The sequence below is a fragment of the Ovis canadensis genome, chromosome 18 (genome assembly GCF_042477335.2).
Source record: "Ovis canadensis isolate MfBH-ARS-UI-01 breed Bighorn chromosome 18, ARS-UI_OviCan_v2, whole genome shotgun sequence".
Classification (NCBI taxonomy): Eukaryota; Metazoa; Chordata; class Mammalia; order Artiodactyla; family Bovidae; genus Ovis; species Ovis canadensis.
The window spans coordinates 74,172,837-74,181,592 of NC_091262.1; positions in this window are offsets into that span (position 1 = coordinate 74,172,837).

Genomic DNA, 8,756 nt, shown 5'->3' on the forward strand with positions numbered 1-8,756 from the left:
ATCCATTTATCTCTTGATGAACGTTTGAGCTGTTTCCATACCATGCCTATTATGAATGATTTTGAAATGAACAGGAAGGCACAGATATCTCTTCAAGGTCTTGCTTTTCATTCTTTTGGATATATACCCAGGAGTGGGATTGCTGGATCACGTGGTAGTTCTATCTTTAATTTGTTCAGGAACCTCCATACTGTTTTCCTGGTTTCCCACCATTTTACTTTACTACCAACATTGTACAAAGCTCCCAATTTCTCCACATCACCACTAATATTTATTCATTTTCTTGATAATGGACATTCTAATAAGTGTAAGTTGATGTCTCCTGATGGTTTTGATTTGTTTTTCCCCAGTGATTAGGTATGTTGAGCAGATCTCATATACCTGTTGGCCGTTTTTGTATCTTCTTTGGAGAAATGTCTGGATAAGTAAGTTCTTGTCTTGTTGTGAGACATATAAAACGATGGCACCAATCAAGCAACACAGTTAATTGGTGGCAAAAGAAACTGACCAATCCTTTAGAATAGATTAGCAAACATGAAACCTGGATTAGTGCGGCTGATCCATGCTAATGAAAGAGGGTGACTTAGAAGTCATGAGCTAATCCCTGTGACAAGTTTTCTACCTTACAGCAACAGAAATTTAATTAAAGGGGGAAAACAAAACAAAACAAAAAACAGTTAAACCAAATAGAAAATCCAGACAGAGCATCAGTGTTCTTCAATATGCCTTGAACTATCCTGTCATTCTCTGGACAGTAAAAAGCTGGGGAAGTTATGGGAAATGACATGTTTCCATGCTGCTCTGCAATCAATGCTGATGGACCAAGGTGAGTGAAACTTTAGACTCTGGCTAGAGTCAGAGCCCTTGGCTTAAACTTACTGTGATCCTGAAGAAGAAAGTGGTATACCTGAGCAGATGGTCTTCAAGGTTCTCTATCATGCACATTTAACACAAAGTTACTTTTTTTCTTCTAAAACAAAGCTGCTGCTGAATTTGCAGGTATTTAATAATTTTTGAAACTCATAAAGTGGAAATTTGAATGGTGGTTGCCAGGGGGAAATAACCATGTTGTTCAGTGGGTATAACGCTGCACTAATACAAGATGAAAGAGTTGTAGGGATCTGCTATATGGCCTCACGCACATAGTTAGCAGTATGTATTGTGCACTTGAAAAGTTGTTAAGAGCATAGACCTTATGTTAAATGCTCTTGCCACAAGAAATTTTTAAAAGGGCACATGAGGAAATTTGGGAGGTGATGGATGTTTATTATCTTGATTGTGGTGATGGTATCAGAATGTGAGTATGTGTTCAAGATCATCAAGTTTTATATGTTAAAAGTATGCAGGTTTTTTGGTGTCACTTGTATATCAATAAAGCTGATAAAAAGCAAATGCAAATTAAATTAAGGGGAATATAAATCTGTTTGATTATACTTGCAAACACCAACCCCTACTTGTAGGCAATAGGTGCAGTTCTTGGCCTAGGGTAGGGAAGAAGTTCTGGGCCTATCCAGACCCTCTTCTTTATTACTTGGGTTCATTTTACATCTTACATTTTGCATCTACCTCATCAGGATTTCATGCCGATACACAGCCTAAACCACTTTCCAATATCGGTGTTTATCATTGAGGGATTTGCATTTGGATGATGCTGTGGAAAACTCAAATAACAGTGACATAAACAATATAGATTTATTGTTCTCACAAAAAGGTAAATTCAAAAGTAGGGGTTGGCTGATATTGACTCAGGATCAGAGACACTATGTTATTCTTAGCCTTTTTTACATGGTTGCAATGTGGGTGCAGCAGCTCCAGCCACCGCATCTGTGTTCCAAGCAGGAGCATGGAAGAAAAAAAAAAAACCACAAGCAGAAGAATTTTCTCCCTTTAAAGAGCATTTCTGGGAACACAATCCAAAAAAACTTTTGTTTACTTCTCATAGGCTGTAACAGCATGACAGGCTGGGAAGTGTAAGAATATTTGAAAGCTGGGTTCCATTATTTATCATAAATCATATTTTTTAGTCACACATATGAAAACATATTTTGTAAACATATTAGAAAAAGATCTTTTTTAATTGAAGGAAGATTGCTTTACAATATTGTGTTGGCCTCTGCTATACATCAACATTTTAAAATAAAGAAGTCAAATAAAATGGATATCAGTATCAACCAGTTGTGTCATAGGATGTTCCTATGACAGTACAGAGACTGTTTTCTTCTCTTCATCTGTAATTACTCAAAGGTCACCATTTAGGATAGTATCTGTTTAGGATCGTGTCTTCCTATCTGTAGCCTACAGTTCTTGCTGGCTCCATTCCTAGTCTGATACTGCAGAGATCCATTCCATAAGAAAAGCACGAGTTAATTTGTTTTCACAATGTAGAGCCTTTTCTGCACAGCACACTCTGATGTCATGGAAGGAAAGTTCATGTTCCCCTGTGTTTGGCAGAAAGAGCACTACTTTAAAAGTGCTCCTTATTAAAGAACAGTTATCCTTGTTGCACAGAAATCAGTGATTGAAAAATCCTTCCTAGGTTGCATCAGCAGTTATCTCTGCTGGCTGTGGCACTTGAGGAGTCTGTCCTGCAACTTCTCCAATTTGGCTCCACTCAGGAATGAATCAACGACTCCATCAAAAATTGAAGCTGTGCAGTTTGATCATGAATGCTCTCACCAGGTCTACAATGGTGTGGTCCCACTGTTGGGGTTTATCGCTTCTTACTGTGGACTCTTTTGTCTCTCTGTCAGGATTTCTCTCTGGCCTGTGTGGTCATTCGTATTTATCTGCGTCTCCGCTGGACTGTGGGCTCCTTGAGAGCAATGATTGTGATTCTTTCATCCTAGCATCCCTTCCATAGGCGTCTTGCGGATCTTCAGTAATATCAGTTGCATTAAAATGGACTCTTGTGGAGCAGGTCCTTATCTAAGGCTGCTGAGGGTGGTCAAAAGCCTCTCCTCTCTCCATCTCCCAGTATCTGTCATTTCATGATGGCTGGTATGGCAACACCAATAGAATAATGACCACCATGGACTGAGCCACCAACTAGGTATCTCGCGTGCGTGTGTGCGTGGGTACGTGCGTGCGTGCTGAGTCACTTCAGTCATGTCCGACGCTATGGACTGTAGCCCTCCAGGATCCTCTGTCCATGGGAGTCTCCAGGCAAAAATACTTCTCAGGTGTCTTGTGTACATTGTATGTAATCTTTCCTCAAACTTGAGAAGCAACAAAGATTAGAGAGGAATTTGATCCCCAGAATAAAAAGAAGCCCCTTGGTCAAATTTGCAAAGTGAGTGATTGGCAAATCCAGCATCTGAATCCAGATTTTATTCCAAAGGTGTGTCAGGTGGAACCCAGGATAGCGCATCCTGCATTTTACTGGGCTGGATGGTGACTCGTAGGGTGTTACGGCTGTTAGAGAAGACATGGAAAGGTTCAGTGTGAACCTAGAGCTGGACACAATGGCAACTTAGAAACAGAGAGTTCACATTGTTGAAAAGCACTTCACACTATTTTAGAGAAAGAAATCTCCTGGATGCTATAACATCTCATGCAAAGATTCGTTTATGTCTCCAAAGCATAACAAGTAAATATCATCATATTTGATACACTGACATGTGTTTTCTGGTTAATACAAATGCCCAGCTAAGGAAGACAGGCACACCCTAGCTCTAAGACCAGATTGTGGGCATCCATATGGAAGGTACACAACTCGGAGCCAGAAAAGCCAGGTTCCAGGCCTGGCAACGCTATCAATTTGCTGCACAGCCTCGGTCAAGGTGCTTTGCTTTTGGGGCTTCAGTCTGTTCATTTGTAAAATGAGTACAATTCAGTGATTTATACAGTTCCTTCCATTTCTGTGACATTCTACATTTACGGCTTACATTTTGATGCCGCTTGCTGATGTTCCACTTCTGCTGCATAAAAGATGCAGATTCTTTATTTTTTTCTTTTTCAAAAAGTTTATCTATGGCTGCGCTGCTGGGTCTTCGTTGCTGCACGTGTGCTTTCTGCAGCTGCAGAGAGCGGCGGCTACTCTCTAGTTGTAATGCACGGCCCTAGGGCATGTGGCTTTCAGAAGCTGCAGTCCGTGGCTCAGTAGCTGTGGCTCCCGGGCTCTAGAGCACAGGCTCCGTAGCAGTGGCTCACCAGCTTAGCTGCACTGCTGTTGCTGGATCTCCCCAGATCAGAGATCGAACCTGTGTCTTCTTCATTGACAGGAGGATAAACAGGCACACTCTTATACTGAGCTACTGGGAGGGAAATTTCTCTTATTTTTAAAGACATCCCTCCTACTCCCCACCACAGCTTGCTTTCTTTTTGCACCAAGAAGCACAACAATGAGACTCAAATGAGTGTTTCCATAGTCCTGGGCACACTTCTCCATGCTCAGTTTGAGGCAGATTCCTAGATGGCTTATTTCTAGATCAAGGCATTGAACTACAGCCTGGCCCTGGGAGCCAGCCTGCTCCCTGGAGTGCCATATGGGCCTGCCGTCAAGACCATCAGCTTCTACGGAGCATCCTTCAGGGAAGGGATAATCTGAGTGACGACTGTCTAGGGGGATGCCAGCATTTTACGACTGAGAAAGCACCTTACTTCCAGTGTCTCTACATAGTTGCTACCCCTTGAAAGGTAGCAAGATCACATGGATGGCAACAGGGCTGCTGGTTAAACAACGATCTCTGGGCATAGAGTTCTGAAAGGCAGAGTTCGGCTGGACCCAGTTCTGGGACACCCACTCTCCCACTCTGTCTTCTACACCAAACTGTCTGCAGTTACGGAAAAGCACCTGAGGTCCTGGGTCGTCCTCTGTTTCCTCAGTGAGCCACATATAGCAAGAAAGCATGAAAAGGGTTTCCGCCTGGAGCCTGGACCACCCGGAACACCCAGCTGTAGACTGCCCAGCTGGGCTTCTGGGCACCTGTGTGTAAGTGGCTGACCTGGCCTTAGGCTGACCATTCACTTACACAACAGCAGAGTCAGGGCAGAGCAGACCTGGGCGAGAGCAAGCAGGGAGACTAGAGAAGAGTAGCTTCTGGTTCTGTGTGAGCCACTGACTCACTGGGTGGCCTGGAGCAAGCTTCTCTGTCTGTCTCCTTATCTGCTTCTTTATCTGTATCAGCATCTTTATTTCCTATCTGTGAGACAAAGGCTTTAGAATCAATGCCGGCCAACCTCCTTCTCCTGCCGGAGAAGGCAATGGCACCCCACTCCAGTACTCTTGCCTGGAAAATCCCATGGACGGAGGAACCTGGTGGGCTGCAGTCCACGGGGTCGCGCAGAGTTGGCCGCAACTGAAGCGACTTAGCAGCAGTAGCAGCAGCCTCCTTTGAGCTTTGACGCCCACAGCACTGTGATCTATCTTTAGCCATCTCTCACTGGACACTGTGATCTTGGCCTTCAAGACTCTGGGTTTCCTTTTCCTCCTCCACAAATACTGAGGCTTCCCAGGTGCCTCAGTGGTAGGGTATACATCTGCAATGAAGGAAACACAGAAGACCTGGGTTTGATCCCTGGGTCGGGAAGATGGCCTTGTTATGCCCAAGTCTCGAAATCTCCCAATGACCACCAGGGAGCCGATATCCGATGCAAAAGCAAGAGAGTTTTTATCACCAAGCTCGAGCTGGGGCTCCCACCGTTACCGATGCAGCGGCTAAGGAGAGGAGCCCCGAACTCTGGGTTACATTGCTTATATAGGGTATTCTTGCGCGAAAAATTCGAAAAACGGGAGTTTCCGGATTGGGAGATGTCTAATTGGTTACTTTCTGTGGAAGGGTTAGGTGTTGGGTTCTGATTGGTTTTCATTTCCCGGGCTTAATTCGAATTTCCCGGGCAGGTCATAAGTCCTGAACGTAAAGTCAGGAGATCCTGATCTGGGGTCTGATTGGCTCGAAGGTGGTGGGGTGAGGTCAGGGGATTTCCAAAGACTCTTTCCTCAGAACTCTAAAATGGAGTCTTTTTTTTTTTTTTTGGCAAAATGGAGTGGCTTAGGCTCTTCAGCCTGGATGAGGAGATGGCAACCCACTCCGGTTTTCTTGCCTGGGAAATCCCCTGGCGTGTTACAGTCCACAGGGGTCACAGACATTCAGACATGATTGAGCATGCACGCTTACCTGACTGGTTCCACAAATACATACGGCAGTCACAACACTGGCTTCTGACCTCATGTTTAGTCTTCTCCCTTCCCTCTGCTCACAGCAGAACCTCCCCATTCTTTATTTGATATTTTAGGGGCTGGTAACAAAAAAAGTCACACAAAACATTTTTTAATATTAAAACTATTTTAGTCTGGGTCCTTCAGAAAAACCAAACCAATAGGAGATAAATATCAAGAAATTTACTATAAGGAACTGGCTCACGTGGTTCGGAGGCTGAGAAGTCTAAGATCTGTGGTTGGCAAGCTGAAGACCCAGGAAAGCCAGTGGCGTAAGATGCGGTCTGAATCTGAGTCCAAAGGCAGGAGGAGACTGATGACCCAGCTTGATTATCCACATCCTAGCTCGAAGACTACTTCCCTGGTGGCTCAGATGATAAAGAATCTGCCTGCAATGCAGGAGATGCAGGTTCAATCCCTGGGTTGGGTAGTTCCTCTGGAGAAGGGAATGGCTACCCACTCCAGTATTCTTGCCTGGAGAATCGCATGGACAGAGGAGCCTGGAGGTCTGCAGTCCACAGGGTCACAGAGCTGACGAAGCAACTAACACACACACAGCTTGAAGCCAATCAGAGAGAGAGATCGGATGATCCCTTCCTCAGCCTTTTTGTTCCATGTAGGCCTCCAGTGGATTGGATGATGCTTACCCACAGTAGGGAGGGCCATCTGCTTTGTTCAGTTCATCAGTTCAAACACTAATCTCTTCTGGAAGGTCCTTCACAGACATATCCAGAAATCACGTTTCAACCAAATATCTGGGTACCCTGATTCTCAGTCAACCTGATACCTAAAATTCACTGTCACAGAAATATAATTGACTTGTGCATCTTAAAAGTCCAGAAGCTCAGGCACACATCCCCGGGTAGGGAAGATCCCCTGGAGAAGGAAATGGCAACCCACTCCAGTACTCTTGCCTGGGAAATCCCATGGACGGAGGAGCCTGGTAGGCTGTAGTCCACTTCACTTCACTTCAGCCCAGAGCCAATTATGTGGCCTGGGGGATGGATTATGGTAATAAGTTTGAGTCTAAGCCCTGGGGCTTCCCAGGTGGCTCAGTGGTAAATAATCTGCCTGCCTTTGTAGGAGAGGAAAGAGATGCAGTTTTGATCCCTGGGTTGGGAAGATCCCCTGGAGTAGGAAATGGCAACCCATTCCAGTATTCTTGCCTGGAAAATTCCATGGACAGAGGAGCCTGGCAGACTACAGTCCAGGTGGTCACAAAGAGTTTGACATGACTGAGTGACTAAGGACAGCCCGGGCCACCCCAGGGCTGGAGCTGAGCTGGCCTCAGTGCCGCACTGGTGGTGCTGAGTAGGGCATCATTAAGCAAAAACTGGATGCAGGTACCAACCGAAGGGAATGGATATTGAGAGGCCCCAAACATCAGTTGTTTCTTACAACCATTCAGCTGAAGTGTTACCTTGGGTGGTATGCTCATTTTCTGATGGCCACTAACTCAAATCACCATAACCTTGATGGCTTGAAACAAAAAATTTGATTCTCTTCCTTTCCTGGAGCTCACAGGTCTGAAATCAGCTTCACTGGGCTGAAACCAAGATATTGGCTGGGCTCCACTCCCTCCTTAACTCTCAGGGAGAATCCTTCTCCTTGCCTTTTCCAGCTTCTAGAGTTCTGTTCCTTGGCTCCTGGTCCCTTTTTGCATCTTCCAAGCACATCAAATCTTCAAATCTCTCCCTGCTTCTGAAGACATCTCCTCTTCTCCTCTCTCTTTCATCTGACCCTTGTGCCTCCATCTCATGAGGACCCTTTGATGACACTGGGCCCACTGCTAAACCAGGATGATCTCATTCCAAGACCCTGAACTTAATCATACCTGCAAAGTCTCTTTTGCCACATAAGGTAACATGCACATATTCCAGAATCAGGACCTGGGTATCTTTGGAGGTCACTATTCACCCCAACAGAGGTGACTCTTCTGCTGCCCTGGACAGAATTAGGTGAACTTCTTTCTGTGCTTTCCAGGTCTTTATTTATACCTGGGCTTGGCATTTATCAGTCTCATCATGGAGTCCTGTGTGTATTTACAGGTCTGTTTCTCCCCCACTAGGCTATGAGCACCTTGATACTAGAAACACTCTATTTCCTGCAATCACAGCTGACCCAGAATAACCTCCCAATGAATGAATGAATGAATAAAACTCTTCACTGAAGCAAAAGTAATGCAAGTTGAAAGCATAAGGCCAGAAGCAAGCTGAAATGGAGGATGACTTAGAGACAGTGTAGGGTTAATGCCAAGACCCTGAATCCCAGTCCCAAATCTCCAGGCCCCTTCTGCTGCCTCTGTACTGAGAGACTTGGCCGAGCACATCTTATTTCCTGAAGCCTATTTTTAAAATCCCTCAGTACTAGCAGAGCATCATTGTGGCTATAAATAGAAGCCATGGATTTTATGATCAGAGAAAATGAGTCCATCGTATTAAAAAAACACACACTATTTATAGCCCAAGGATTTCCACAGCTGAGCATACTCACTGTGAGTATCCTGGTGGATCCTTCTCCTAGCCATACAGGGCTCGTGGAAATGTAGTGGGGGAACGTATGTCATTTCAAATAGCGTTTATTATTGAAAACCCACTTT